Source organism: Anabrus simplex, chromosome 12 (assembly GCF_040414725.1).
Source record: "Anabrus simplex isolate iqAnaSimp1 chromosome 12, ASM4041472v1, whole genome shotgun sequence".
Classification (NCBI taxonomy): domain Eukaryota; kingdom Metazoa; phylum Arthropoda; class Insecta; order Orthoptera; family Tettigoniidae; genus Anabrus; species Anabrus simplex.
In genome coordinates, this window is record NC_090276.1 from 1,819,740 (window position 1) to 1,834,025 (window position 14,286).

Below are 14,286 nucleotides of genomic sequence, written 5' to 3' on the forward strand. Positions count from 1 at the left end.
GGCGGTATTCCATTTTTCATTTCGATGCTTAACAATTTCTGATGCGGAGCGTCGTTTGAGTAGATAGTACGAGCGCTTGTGCTGTTGATCCTCGTCGTCGAGCAGTATGGTAGCTGTTCTCCATCAACATCTGCTCAATGATTTAGATAATAGTTATGTGCAGTTTAAATTAAAATCATCCCAGTTGGTGGAGTTGTTACTTTTCTTCTTCGTTTGGGGAGTAATGTCGGGATGGTAAGGGTAAGTCTGGCCGATGCGTGATGAAAGGCACGTGTGTAGGTTCTTAATATTATGGCGTTGGCCAGATGCCTTCCAGTGGTGTGACTTTTGGTGGAATTGTATGCCTCGTTATACCTCGAGCGAGAATTGTGGTAATTGCAAAGTCGAAAACATTAGCAATGTCAGAGTTGTACATTCGTAGTTTTGGTGACCTGTACGCTACGACAGATCCTGTTAAGTATACAATTTGACTGCCTTAGTTTACATGTCTTTTAGTAGCAGTTCAGTTTACCTGAGATAATGGCTAGTCCTCCGAGAGCTCCTGGTCTGTCTGTTCTGAGGGTTCTTTAGCATTTCAGAGTGAACTTGACGTGAGGTTTGAGAAACGTCTCTTTTACAAGGGCTATATTGATATTTAATGTTGGTAATAGTTGATAAAATTCGTCCTGCTTATTTCGTATGCCATGCTCGTTGCAATAAATAATGCGGAGGCCAGCAGTGAGGGTTGTATATCAAAAGTGTTCAGCGGCCATAAGGGGTTGTGAAAATATGCTGGTAAACAACTGCCTCCCTAGTCATATGAGATCTAAAAGCATGTTTATAACAGTCTAGAGCCGTAAGCAGCCCATAGTGGTGGTTCTACAGTAGAGTCTCTTGCCTGGCGGGGGATGTTGGTTGTGGATGTAGCCTCGGTTGGCCACTTGGAATGGGTTCTGGGAGATTTTGAGATAACTGGCTACTAGGCTGAGAGAGTTCGATGTGATGCGCGGAGTAGAAGGACGCATATTCAACAGAAAGTGACAGTATAATTGAGGCTGATGAGGTGGTCGAGGAGATTCAACATTTTCCGGTATAGTGGAAGAAATTAGGAGAAGTGAGAAATCCTCTCTCCTCATGCAAAAGGCGGTGGAGTGTTTATTGGGCAGCCATACTTGCCCGTGTGGTTTCACAGGTAAATCTATGTGTGCTGTGAGCACATCTAGGTGTGTGTCCTGTCCTGTGGCACACTTTACGCTCAAGTTTGGCGAGAACGTCAAGAAGGCTAGTTTAATTGCTTTGTGAGTTACGTCAAACATAGGAATTTTGCCGGTCTTCAATTGCTCTTTGTTCGGAATTTTCATTGTCATTTTGTATGACTTGGTTAGACAGTTTGACCACGCGAGCATCTCGTATAAGGTGGGCGGTGGCTTTCTGGTGTCCACTACGTTCCACTAGTTGGTACAAACAGCTCTCTCTCCCTGCGTCTGCTAGTTGGTAGCAGGTGCTGTTGCTGAGTAGTTGCCTCCCTTTGGAGTTTATAAGTGTCAATTGATATTGCGCTATAAGGTATTCTTCAGGTTTCTGGATTGTTGGCCGTGCGGTGAGCTCGCATCCGGGAGATAGTGGATTCCAACCCCACTGTTGGCTGCCCTGAATATGGTTTTCTGTGGTTTTCCATTTTTACATCAAGGAAATCTTGAGGCTTTACCTTAATTTAGGCCACGACCGCTTCCTTCCTACTCATAGTAATTATAAGACGTATCTGTCTCGGTGCGACGTATTGCCAATTGTAAAAAATAAATAAAAGTATTCTCCTTTCTAGGTGTCTAAAAGCTGGGCAATCTAGAATATCCTGGCGACAGTGTGACGAGCGACACGCTCTGGTCGGTATTGACAAACTGAGTTGTCTCAGGGACAGTCTCCCTGACTCGCCTTTGCATTCGTAGAGAGTGATGGGTAACTGAAGTGAACGCTTCCTGCTCTTGTGTATAATGACTACCTTCCTCAAGTCCTGCTCCATGGATAAATGGTTAGCGTGGTCACATGGGTCTCGGGTTCGATTCCAGGCACGGTCGGGAATTTTAACCATCGTTGGTTAATTTCGCTGGCACGGGGACTGGGTGTATGTTTCTTCTTCACTCATCATTTCATCCTCATCACAACGCTCAGGTCGCCTATGGGAGTCGAATTAAAAGACCTGCACCTGGCGAGCCGAACATGTCCTCGGTCACTCCCATACGCCATTTAATTTCACCTTCTTCAAGCGTTGATCGTAGAGGCGGGTGTGATTGCCCGTTACAGTTTTGGATGAGGGACTTTAGTGTCTCGGAATCTTCTGCAGTGCGAGTTTGAACCCCGATTTGTCCCGCAATGAAGCAATGTCTGCAAGGCATCATTGATGAAGATAGCGCGATGGGCCGACACCGTGACCGTGATGCGAAGTGCCGTATGTACAGTACAATAGATGCACCTTCTCTACGCATTACGTGGCGCTACCACCCAAGTCGGGTCTCATGCATCTTGTCTACGCAGGGGCAACTTCCATAATTTTTCGGATTTCTAGGTTGGTAACATGTTCTAGACGGGTCAGTCCAAGTGACTAGCGAAGAGTGGGCATCTCCATGACATGAAGTACTTGCTCATGCTCGACTTCATCCAGGCCCCATTTTCTCGTGCACGGGCGTCGGAAATAGTGTCACAGTCAGTGTTGGCCAAAGAACGAAGGTACTTAAACTGTTCAATTTTATTGAGACCTTCGCCATCTATCTGAATGGTTCCATTTGTCTCCGGACCGCACTCCATGTAGTCAGCTTTCTTGGTATTGAGGCTAAGTCCAGGTGCTCTTAGTAGTCATGAAGTACGTTTAGGGTGCATATTACTGAGTTCTTGACGTCTCTGATGTAGAGAGGAGGGATTCTTAGGGAAGATCGTTTTTGGACTGGGTTGAGATGTGGGAGTGGAGGATATTGTTTCGCTGAGGGGCACGGGTGGAGCCTGAACAGTGTTGCTGAAATAGAGTCGTCCTAGTTGTTCAAGTATGAGACGACATGCGGTTTGGACCATCGAGGCTGCCCTTGCTGAACTGGGTGGTGGAACGTAGTTGAATGAAATGGCTCACTGACAGCACTCGTGGGCTGTCTTGAAGAGAAGATCACTAAGTCTGGGGGGAGGGAAGAACATCTATGCAGCGAGCACTCCGCAAGGCCTCCAGATGGTTTTCCGCGGTTTCCCAATTTCTTACGAGGTAAATGTTGAGGCTGCAGCTTATTTAAGATCACTTCCTTCCCACTCCTAGGCCTTTCCTATCCCATCGTCACCATAAGACCTGTCTGTGTCGGTGCGACGCAGAGTAAATACTAAATCTACGACGATGCATGGTGATCCGGATAATACGCTCTCTGAATGGTGAGCTGTCGGTGGTCCATTGGTCGGTGCGTATTCAACAACTTAACTTTTACGTTATTCCTTCCTGTATTAAGCATGACTTTGCAAGTTTAGATATTTACACATTTAATTACAGTAATCATATTAATAATAATAATAATCATCATCTTCTGCTTTCACCGCTTTGCACATCTGTGGGGTCGCGGGTGCGAACTGTGTTGCACATGTGGATTTCGCCCTGTTTTACTGCCGAATGCCCTTCCTGACGCCAACCCTGTATGAAGGGATGTAATTACTATTGCGTGTTTCTGTTGTGGCTGATAGTGTGGTGTGTTGGGACAAACACAAACACCCAGTCCCCGGCCCAGGAGAATTAATCAGATGCGATTAAAATTCCCGACCCGGCGTCAACGCTGACCGTCCGACATAATCATCATCCTCAGTTAGTTATGTAAAATTAACATTCGACAAACTTCACGATATGATGACCGCTATGTCGACCTGCGCAGAATTCCATACCATTTGCTTGTCGTTTCCTTCAACAATAGTTCTCGTATTTAGGACAGAGCAGTAAACATACATCGCGCCTGCTATCTCTTATAACACTGGTGCAGGTACTCAGATAACGTTATCTGTCCGTAGTATTTATGTTTTTGTAGAATTATGATTAAGTTTTATAATATTATTGAAAGTGATTAAGCGTAAGACAGGGCCGTGAGCCCCAACTTCGCCACAAATGCAAGCCCAGAATAAACAAACAAATGCAATGGGATGCAAGAACAAAGGATGACATTGTACAGGCCGTACTGCAGAAAGCGCGCCAAGCTGATCGATTAGGGCAGCTAAACGAATGTCATGTGCGAATGTAATACATAGTTATTAAGAGCAGAGTGGGAAGGCCGTATTGCATGTCTGTTCTCTACATGTTTCAAGCTCTTATTGGGATAATGTACGGTACGAGTAATGAACACTCAATGTTTCTAGTGGAATTGTTATTGTCTAGCCAGTTTTTGTGAAAATATAATGTGTTCCAAACTTATATACATTGTCACAATGCCAAGAAGTTGTGTGCACCACGACGAAAATCCAACTATACACCAATATTCTCATTTCCTTCGAATGAGGGCAAAAGACATTTATAGAAGACGAAATGTAACTGTTACAATTTTTAATCATTTTTTCCAAGCTAATGTTGAGTTCTACTTTTGACTTTCTTCTTCTTCTAGGTATAGATTTATACAAGAGCGACTCCAATCCGCCCGCAGCTGATAAAACAGGAAGTGAGGAAGATACTGGCACCCCAAAGAACAGAGGATGTATCATACAGAAAGAAAGGAAACGAAGATGGAAATACCATCCGGAAGAGCAGAGCCATGTTCTAGAGAATGAAGACTGACCATTGAGACAATAAGAGAAACTGCGGTGCCCTGGTATCCGGAGGTGAAGAAGGACCTCGAAAAATTGGAATACTAGGAAGGAAAATCAGCAACAGGGATGCTTACAAGTTGAGGATCAAGGCCAAGGAGTTTGCAGAGTGAAAGGATGAAGGAGAACTGGACGAGGATTAAAGCCCACAAACAGATGAAGATGAATTCTAATTAACGTGGTCCAATAATAATAATAATAGCTGGTAAACACTGGTGGTTATGCTATAACGGGCGTATCAAAATGGGTTATGATATCCAACATGGACATTTTCAGAGTTCTATGGTTCTCGGACTTTGATGCCATATATGTCAACGAACTCATTCCAATTGTCTTGTTTCTTGATGTTTCAGATTCAGAGCCTGGCGAACGCTGCACCTTGAAGACCATAGTCATGGATCAACACAATAGAAAAGACACGTTAGTATTATGATTTCATTACATAGACGAGAAGGATGATGTAGAGCCCGTTACACAACTAACTGACACGTATCATGGCCGTAATTTGAGCATTTTGACTGGGGGGCGGGGGGGGGGTGAGTGTCCCTGGGTCCTCCTTTTTGAGAGCAATTATTACTACTATTCTACGGTAATAACTTTAATTTAGTAACCAAACCTCTGTAAAGCAAAGAACTTTCGCAAATAATTAAGAAGCAGACCTAATGTTTGTTACTTGGCCTGTTTTATTCGTAAAAGTAAACATCAAGGATACAACATCGACAAAAAATAAAACTTTATTTTACATAATGTGAAAAAGAAATTGAACATTAACACAAATTATTTCCATCAACACTATATAGGTAGCTTCTACAATTTTGCAAGAATTAATTTCTTTCATTGAGATAAATTAAACATAATAACGAAAACGTGCTTCTAAATATGTATTTGTACGTCTGTAATGTTACGAATATTTGGTTTCCCTCAAAATATTGGTTGAGGGAAAGGGAACTGCCGCAACTTGTCACCCCCGAATTTCGTCTATACCGTGTATTGAAAGAAGCGCACGCAGATCGTACAAACTAGAACGAACAGAAGAAATGTGCGCACAGTAAGAACTCTCAGCATAATGAGTTAGAAAACGCATCACCATTGGTCCAGGGAAGTGGCGTCTCGATGTAGACAAAAGTGCAGAAAAGTGATGGTACTTAACCGACGAGGAAGCAGGAAGTGTTGGCAATTGTGTGTGATGAGGTGCATGCAATCACTGAGAGAAAGAGTAAACAATCGAAGACGAAGAACTTGTGGCAACACTGTAATTGAAGATTGTATTGTTTTGTTTTCAATTTGAGATACGAATTTGCCAACAATGTGTTGATGCTTCCATTAATAAATGTAAATAGTGATATATATTACATATTTCTTCTAAAAGCAATCATCCTGAGGCAATGGACTTCATAGCGACAATACATCCCGAGGCATAACGAATATAATACGGGTAAAATACAATTTCGGGCCCCAGCAAATAAAATATAAAACCTATGAATAATTACAGCAGGTAGGAATAATGCAATACATTGTCAAGGTTCACTGACTCAGCATATGTCATGGGATAGTCACCTAATAGCGTGTGGGGCCTCCTCTGGCCCTGCGAACTGCAGCGAGTCGACAAGTCTCTGGTAGTCCTCTGGACGCAGCTGACACCAAATCGTTTGCAGAGCGGCCGCCAATGCTGGTCTGTTCGTGGGTGCAGGATCCATGGCACGGAGCCTGCGTTCCAGGACATCCCAGATATGCTCGATACGGTTCATATCGGGGCTCCTCGGTGGCCATGGCAGTCGTTGGACCTCCGCTGCATGTTCCTGGAACCATTCCCGGGCGACGTGGGAGCGATGTGGCGGCGCGTTATCATCTTGAAACACCGCAGAACCGTCTGGGCGCTGGAAGGCCAAAAATGGGTGGAGATAGTCTCCGAGTACAATTCAAAGTCTCTTCCAGAACAACTAGGGGGCCCAGACCATAACAGAGACACCAGCGCCCTGGACCACACCTTCTACGCAGGCGGGATCGATCGCTTCATGTCGTCTGCGCCATACACGGTGCCTCCCATCGGCATGGTGCAGTTGAAATCGTGGTTCGTCCGACCATATCACTTTACGCCATTGTTCCAGTGTCCATCCCTGGTGACTGGCGACAAATGCGCGTCGTTGTGCCCGATGACGTTGGATTAACAGTGGCACCCGTGTGCGGCGCCGGCTCCCATACCCCATAGAACCCATGTTACTACGGATTGTCCACTGGGAGACGTGTCTAGTACGGCCTGTGTTGAATTGAACCGTGATTTGTTGCACGGTTGCCCGTCTGTCACTATTGACAATCCTCTCAGATGTCGCCGGTCACGGTCATCGAGGGTGGGTGGACGGCCGGTCGTTTGTCTATTGTGGACGGTGACACCCGCATTCAACCATTCACGATGCACCCTGGACATGGTTGATCGTGTGAAGCCGAATTCCCGCACCACTTCCGAAATCGCCGGGCACCGACCACCATACCCCGTTCGAACGGTGTCAGCTCACGACGACGTTCCATGTTACACCTGTGACATGCACAGCCACAGCTCACGAGGTCTGCTATACAACTGGCGCTGGCACAGGTGCGTGTGGTGCGCAGACAACACACCTGCGCATCAGTGCTCCGCTATCCCATGACATTTGCTCAGTCAGTGTATATGAACAAAGAGATAATTAGTTATTGTAAGAGTATTAAATGATGTTTAATAGGTTTTATTTGACTGAAGTGGCAACCATGCACCGCTATTCGTACTTTTTCATAAGTACCGAACTGTAATCTGTAACCGATGTCTCGGTTGTGATATTCTATTCAATTAGAACACAGAAAAATATACTAACAAAATTAAATCAAAAAGTGTTCAAATAAAGTTTGATGGATATAAGCCTGCGGTATTTATTATTAAGTTCGAGACTGGCTTGACTGATTGTTAATACATTGTACACCGTTGTCGAATAAATGTTTGACAAAAGTTAAAAATTGTGCAAAATACGATATCAGTTGCACCACACATCAAAAAAGTATCGTTCCTTAAGTAAAATATGATATTTTAGTATCAGTTTGTATTGCTGTACTTGTATGTGGCGGCGTTACTGGTGCTACATACGAACAAGTGGCAACTCCTGGCCACATCATTACACCAGGGCGGTCTTTTTCCATTCCTGAGCTGTTATTTGGCTGCACACGGAACATTGAATACTCATGTGACCGATGAATTGTCCCAGGAGACGTCTGCTATTCTCATCATCAACATGAATACAAATGTGTCTTAATTAAATAATTGTGATATTTTCAAAGTTTTAGTGTTTTTCATTTCAAAATATCCATCCAACATTATTTCTAGAAGTCCCTCAAATTCTAATATTTCATATCCCTCCTCAAAAATAATTTCTGCGTGCGCCCCTAAAAGGTGAGATGGTATGAGCATGAGAAGGAGGTCAAGAGGTGTTTAAAGGGGCCTAACATCTAGGTCATCGTCCCTAATGGTACGAGATGAGACGAAATGTAACGACAATTACAAAGTGCGAAACTCATCCAGTGACCAGAATTGAAAACGGGATGACGAAGAATGAAATCAGCAGATCCAGCTCGCAATATTCAAAGTCAAAATATAAATCCAAAATTAATCCTCGGACTAGAATGAAAAAATAATAAAAAGAGACGAACAGTGATTTTCAACCTAAAACACGCTCTGCCCCACCTTCCCAGAAACTATCTTAAAACAATGGTGTACAGTGACCAGAGGGCTTGGAGGTCCCGGCCCTTCATAATGGCCAGTAAAGTAGAACCATGGTGTTTCTATGCACTGGTACTAATCGCAGGCAACGCCCAGCCCCATGGTGTTTGTCACACTGGTACTAACCATAGCCAACGCTCAGCCCCATGGTGTTTGTCACACTGGTACTAATCACAGGAAACGCTCAGCCCCATGGTGTTTGTCACACTGGTACTAACCATAGCCAACGCTCAGCCCCATGGTGTTTGTCACACTGGTACTAATCAGCGTACTATAAAACCCATACTGATTCATTCTTTGTTGCTACTAATCACAAACCTAACATAGTGGTTCGTTTTCACCCTCTTCGTGACCGCATCCCAGTCTGATGAGTGTTAAATGGCAGTGGGATCAATTTTTTCTTGGTATATCAATCAAAATGATTTGTTTCCCAATAAAGGCTATTTTTGAGAATTTATTTTACTTGAAGATGTTGCAGTATTTTAGTTTTCAGTGGAAACGTTGCATCCTACCACAAGTTTTTGACATTGAGATTAATGAACAATTATGGGAAGAACTTCTGCTGAAAAATTTCATATTAAAAGGAACTGATACTTCCAAAAAGAACGAATACTTGTTGTATGAAAACTAAGGTAAATGTTGGGAAATAAGTTGTAGGTGTAGAAAGGGAACATAATTCGTCGTGCTGACCATCCGTTATCTGCAGCGGCACAAGACATGCAGTTCCATCTACAAAAGCCCACAATATAAAACTACAAGTAATCAAGAAAAGGACGAGCTTATTTGAGTGGAGCAATGTGTGAGCAAACTAAAAGACGGCCACCTGTCGTAAACACATCTTTTCCAACTTCATTCACGATGCACAGAGTGCGCTGGTTTCACTGTACACACTGTTGTTTCCAAACCCTTCTCCTTTCCACTTTTTCCTGCCTTGTTGTACGCGGGAGACACGTTCCCCGAGTTCGGTTCTGTAATATCTCGGAAACACAAGACTTGTACAAGAACTGTTGCTCTGTCCGATTGGTCATGAAATACATTTAGTAACTTTATCCAATTCTTACTTACGGAGTCTGATGCATGCATTAACAATTCTCCTACTTATTGACCTGGCGGTGGCCTTCTGACCCCAACTTAGCAGGTTCGATCCTGGCTCCGTCCGGTGGTATTTGAAGGTCATCAAATACGTCAGCCTCTTGTCGGTATGTTTACTGGCACGTAAAATAACTCCTGCGGGACTAAATTCCGGCACCTCGGCGTCTCAGCAAACCGTAAAAGTACTTAGCGGGACGTAAAGCATACAAAATTATTCATTATTAAAACCTCCTTCAATATGAATGATCAGCGCAAAAACAGAATAAAACATTCCACAGTTCAGGCCACCAACTCAGTGTTGAAAACATCCCAGGGACATGAGCTGCGAATTTTAGCTAAATAAAATATGATAAATGATGAGAATTCTTTATTTATTCCTAAAAATTACAATCCTTCGGTCGATTATGTTAGCAGTTTGCCTTTTTCTACCACTACGAGCGCTAATGTCAGCCAAAGCTCTTATAACTAAGTTACATTCGCTGTGGATATTTTTCAAAACCACAGAAACGCTCGAGGAACACATTACAGAAAGAATTATGCAAATATGTTAATTTGGGTAGGATTTGAATTAAAAAATAATAATAATAATAATAAAGACTCCGGCACGATTGAGGAAATTGCTTACTTTTACGTTTTTCGTAGTGCGCGGACACCTCAGGAAACACCCTTCGTTTTATCATACAATGAATTTCTATACAACTGAGCAACTTTCTAATGAAAAGGAAACAACAATTATAACAGTTCGCTCGAAAGAGACGCACCTTGTCCATTAAGGTGCCTTACGGAGCTTGCGTTCGGGATCTCTGGTGACGAGTTATCAGCTTGAGCACAGATTCACGTCAGTACTGAGTAGGCTACGTGTGACGATGCTGAAGCGCTTTCACGTTCTGATATCCAAGGAATGTGCAAGAAGCAGTGCTGTAGCAAAGACCGACTCGGCTTAGGGAAGAAGACAGGCAAAGTCACCAGTGTTGCCAACTCCTAAGTTCAAATTCCTCCAGATCGCTTCAGAAATCCCTCTAAATAAGGCAATAACCCCAAAATAATAATAATAATAATAATAATAATAATAATAATAATAATAATAATAATAATAATAATAATAATAATAGCACTGTAATTGCTTAAAAAACAATAAATCACTCCACATACGCATCACAGTTGTCACCCAAATAGCCTTACAACTGCATGAACTGCACAGTCAGACTGAAAAATGCATCAAGTTGCGCGATTAGACCGCTACATTCATCTTCTGGGACGTTGACAACTAGAAACATTTACTCTACAAATGGACCAATGAACAATGTACGACACCTGAAGTGGGTGATTCCCCTCAGCATCTACCAAAAAGAACATTTGCTGATGCGGTTACCGAGCAGAAGAATGGACAGAGAGAGAAGGCAAGAGATATGCATGTCTCCAGGATTTTAATATATTATATTATTAATTTTAAAATTCGCTCGATTTTATATAAATACACCTATTTGCTCGTAGTCAATGCAAGATGTAAAGAATATGGGGACTGCTGCGTTCATAAAAAGACGAGAAGAGGGAATCCCAAGGCACGTGAAGGGATTGTACGTTAAGACCTTCTAGAAAAGAAAATCATGGCGTTGATTGCAGTGTCTAAAACTTAAACATCAAGATAAATCCAACACACTGGCGGAACTAAGCATGCTACTGCAATGAAATAAATAATTATGGGACCCCATAGGCTTTCAAAATTCCTCAAGAAATAAATTTCCCCCTAAAAGTCCCCCTAACTCTTCTATCCCCCAACTTTCCCTCTGGGACGATTAAATCCCTCTAAATTTAGGGGTAAAACCCCTAAGTTGGCAACGCTGAAATCCACGACTATTTGTTTTATAGCCACGAGCCGTACACCGTAAGTGTCCCTGTCCTCGAAAGGACTATCGCACGTAAGTTGAAGATGTCTGTCAACGCCATAATCAACTAGCGCCGAGTTGCCTGGTCACATTTCGGAACGTCGCGCTAATGCAAGAGGGCAGATGGAAAAATGTGGCGACTCAATCAATGAGGGCTGTCGTCCAGGTGGCAGATTCCGTAGCAATTGTTTACCTACAGTTTTCTCAAATATTTTCAACAAACTTGGAAATGTATCAAACATTTCCCTTCCTTACCCCTCGTCCTATCCGTCCTCTTGAATTCCAGCTTTATATTCTTTCCTCATTTTAAAAGCTCCACTCTAGCTTGTTCTTCTACTCACCACTGACAGCTCGAAACGTACGACGTAAGACAAGTCAGCAGGACGTAGCTATCATCTTAATAACAACAAATTCCACTATCTGTAGAAATTGGTCGGACGTTCTATACCTCGCAAATTTGCATAACATAACTTAGGAACAAGTTGATTAGCATTTTCAACTAGAGCCCACATTTGACTCCGCTCGCTGGATAGTGACAGTGAATATCCTGTCAGTACACAGATATCCTGGCACCTCTCGTCTGTTCTGAGAGAGAATTCCTCCGGTGGAGCACACGTCCACGCACTGTCAGCTGGAGTGGGATAAGATAGCTGGCTTTACAACTGTGCATGATCGTTCCAACATCGTCCCCAGAGATCCCAGTGTCGGAGGCCCTAATGACCGCTTCCTTTCCTCTCCCATCGTCTGTGTCGGTGTTCTGTTTAATTCTCGTGTTGGTTGTTTCAGGAAGAAGGAGCACAAGTGGAAACCCAGCAACGTACCCAAGATCATTGTGACTCCTCCAACTCCTGAAAGGATATCCCGGTCGATGAGCGAGAAGTCACTATTTCGGCGTTTCTTCAAGAAGAAGGATAAGTGAAGAGTGGAGCTGTGCTGCCTGTTCTTGTCAGCAAGAGACTGGCTTTCTACCATTGTGTGTAATGAGTGTACATGTTTTGTGCGATTGTCATAAAAATATAACTCACCATGTACTGCACACTACTAGCGATGTAAACTTTGCTTTCCACGGGACACTTGACTGAGTCCTGGCATTGCTTCCTCTTCCTATCCGACCTCGGTTGGTCTTTTACGACCCCAACGGTTTTAAAAATAGAGGCCTAAAGAGTGACCCTTGTCCTTCTTTCGTCGATACTTTCATTGTTCCCTCTGATTAGTGTTAGCCCGGCAGATTGTCGCGTAAGCTATTTCAAAGAAACAACACACATATCGCGCCAGGAGATATTAAAACTGTTCAAGCGTTTCTGGCACCTGCTTCCGAAATTGTTCATTACCCTCTGCAGTTCCGTCTGAGAAACAGCACCAATTTCTTGATGAAACTTGAATCAACCCACGATTTGTCCGAAAAGAACATTAGATTAGGGTAAATTTCTCCGTCATGTACCGCATTCAAAACCCATTCACAAAGTCGCATTCGTAGTGCAAGGTCATCCGGTTTAAGTTCTTGCACTGCAGTAATTTTATACGCCATTAACTTCACTAACGTTTTTTTTCCTTAGTCGCTTTACGTCGCACCGATACAGGATAGGAAAGGCCTTGGAGTGGGAAGGAAGCCGCCATGGCCTTAATTAAGGCACAGTCCCAGCATTTGCCTGGTGTGAAAATGGGAAACCACGGAAAACCATCTTCAGGGCTGCCGACAGTGGAATTCGAACCTACTATCTCCCGAATGCAGGCTCAGAGCCGGGCGCCTCTAACCGCACGGCCAACTCGCCATGTCACTAACTTTTTACCCGTTGGAACAGAACTATAGGAATTTTCCATTTCCTCAGGAAGTCGCGGAAGTGATTTTGTAGAAGACCTCTCCAGACCGTTACCTACGGTTTCTTGTGTGAGTGCTTTATTATCAATTTATTTACCAATCTATGAATCGAAGTCCGACCTGGAACTTGAACATCAGGAAACTTCTCCTTATGGCACTCGCACTTTCTGTACGGACGTACGAAATCGTAAATGAAAAGAATACAGATATCCGAGCTGAATTCACACGCTGTGACCAACAAAACACGTACCACGTCTGCAAACCTGGCGCGGTAGCGCGGCCTTGAGTACATTCGGCTCTGTATTTCGTCACCGGCCGATTCTCTCAGGAATTCCCGCGCACAGGATGCAGCGGTTCCGCTTTATTCTGCTCACCCGGTAGAAGATGGTTCTGCTTCTTCTTAAAACAATAATCACTACTTGTAGCTTGATCTACACTACAGTTAATATGGTCTAAAGTAAGAAATTAAAAATATTCGCCGGGTTGAGTGGCTCAGTCCGGTGCTTCAGCCTCGTGTTCGTAAAAGAACTCCTGCGGAACTAAATATGGCACATCGGCGTCTCCGAAAACAGTTAGCACGACGTAAAGCCGTTAACATCATTATTATTCGTTTCATTTGAGCAATTAGTTTCGGGATTATGGATCGTTGCCGAAAATAAAGATATGGTCGGGTTCGAACTACTACTTATAGACTACAGTACATTAAAGAACATTCTTGTAAATAACTGGCATTGCAAATTGATTTTCCATGCACTGGCTCAAAGTTTCCAACAATTTTACAAACTAAACATCACATTGGTGTAGGCTAAAATCGTTTGTTTGAAGAATGTTCTAGATGATGATTGTTCAAAGGGGCCTAACAACTAGGTCATCGGCCCCAAACGGTACGAGGTGCAACGAAACGACAATTAAAACTTCAAAATGTAGCCGATGACTAGAATCTAAAACGAATGATGACG

At 43.4% G+C, this 14,286-nt stretch overlaps 1 long non-coding RNA gene across 1 annotated transcript; it reads left to right on the forward strand.

Moving 5' to 3' along the window:
- Positions 1-4,479: 4,479 nt before the first annotated feature.
- Positions 4,480-12,549, forward strand: LOC136884237 (uncharacterized). Its single transcript, XR_010861319.2, has 2 exons — positions 4,480-5,208; positions 12,295-12,549. It is a non-coding gene; the product is annotated as an uncharacterized lncRNA (long non-coding RNA).
- The last annotated feature ends 1,737 nt before the right edge of the window (positions 12,550-14,286 follow it).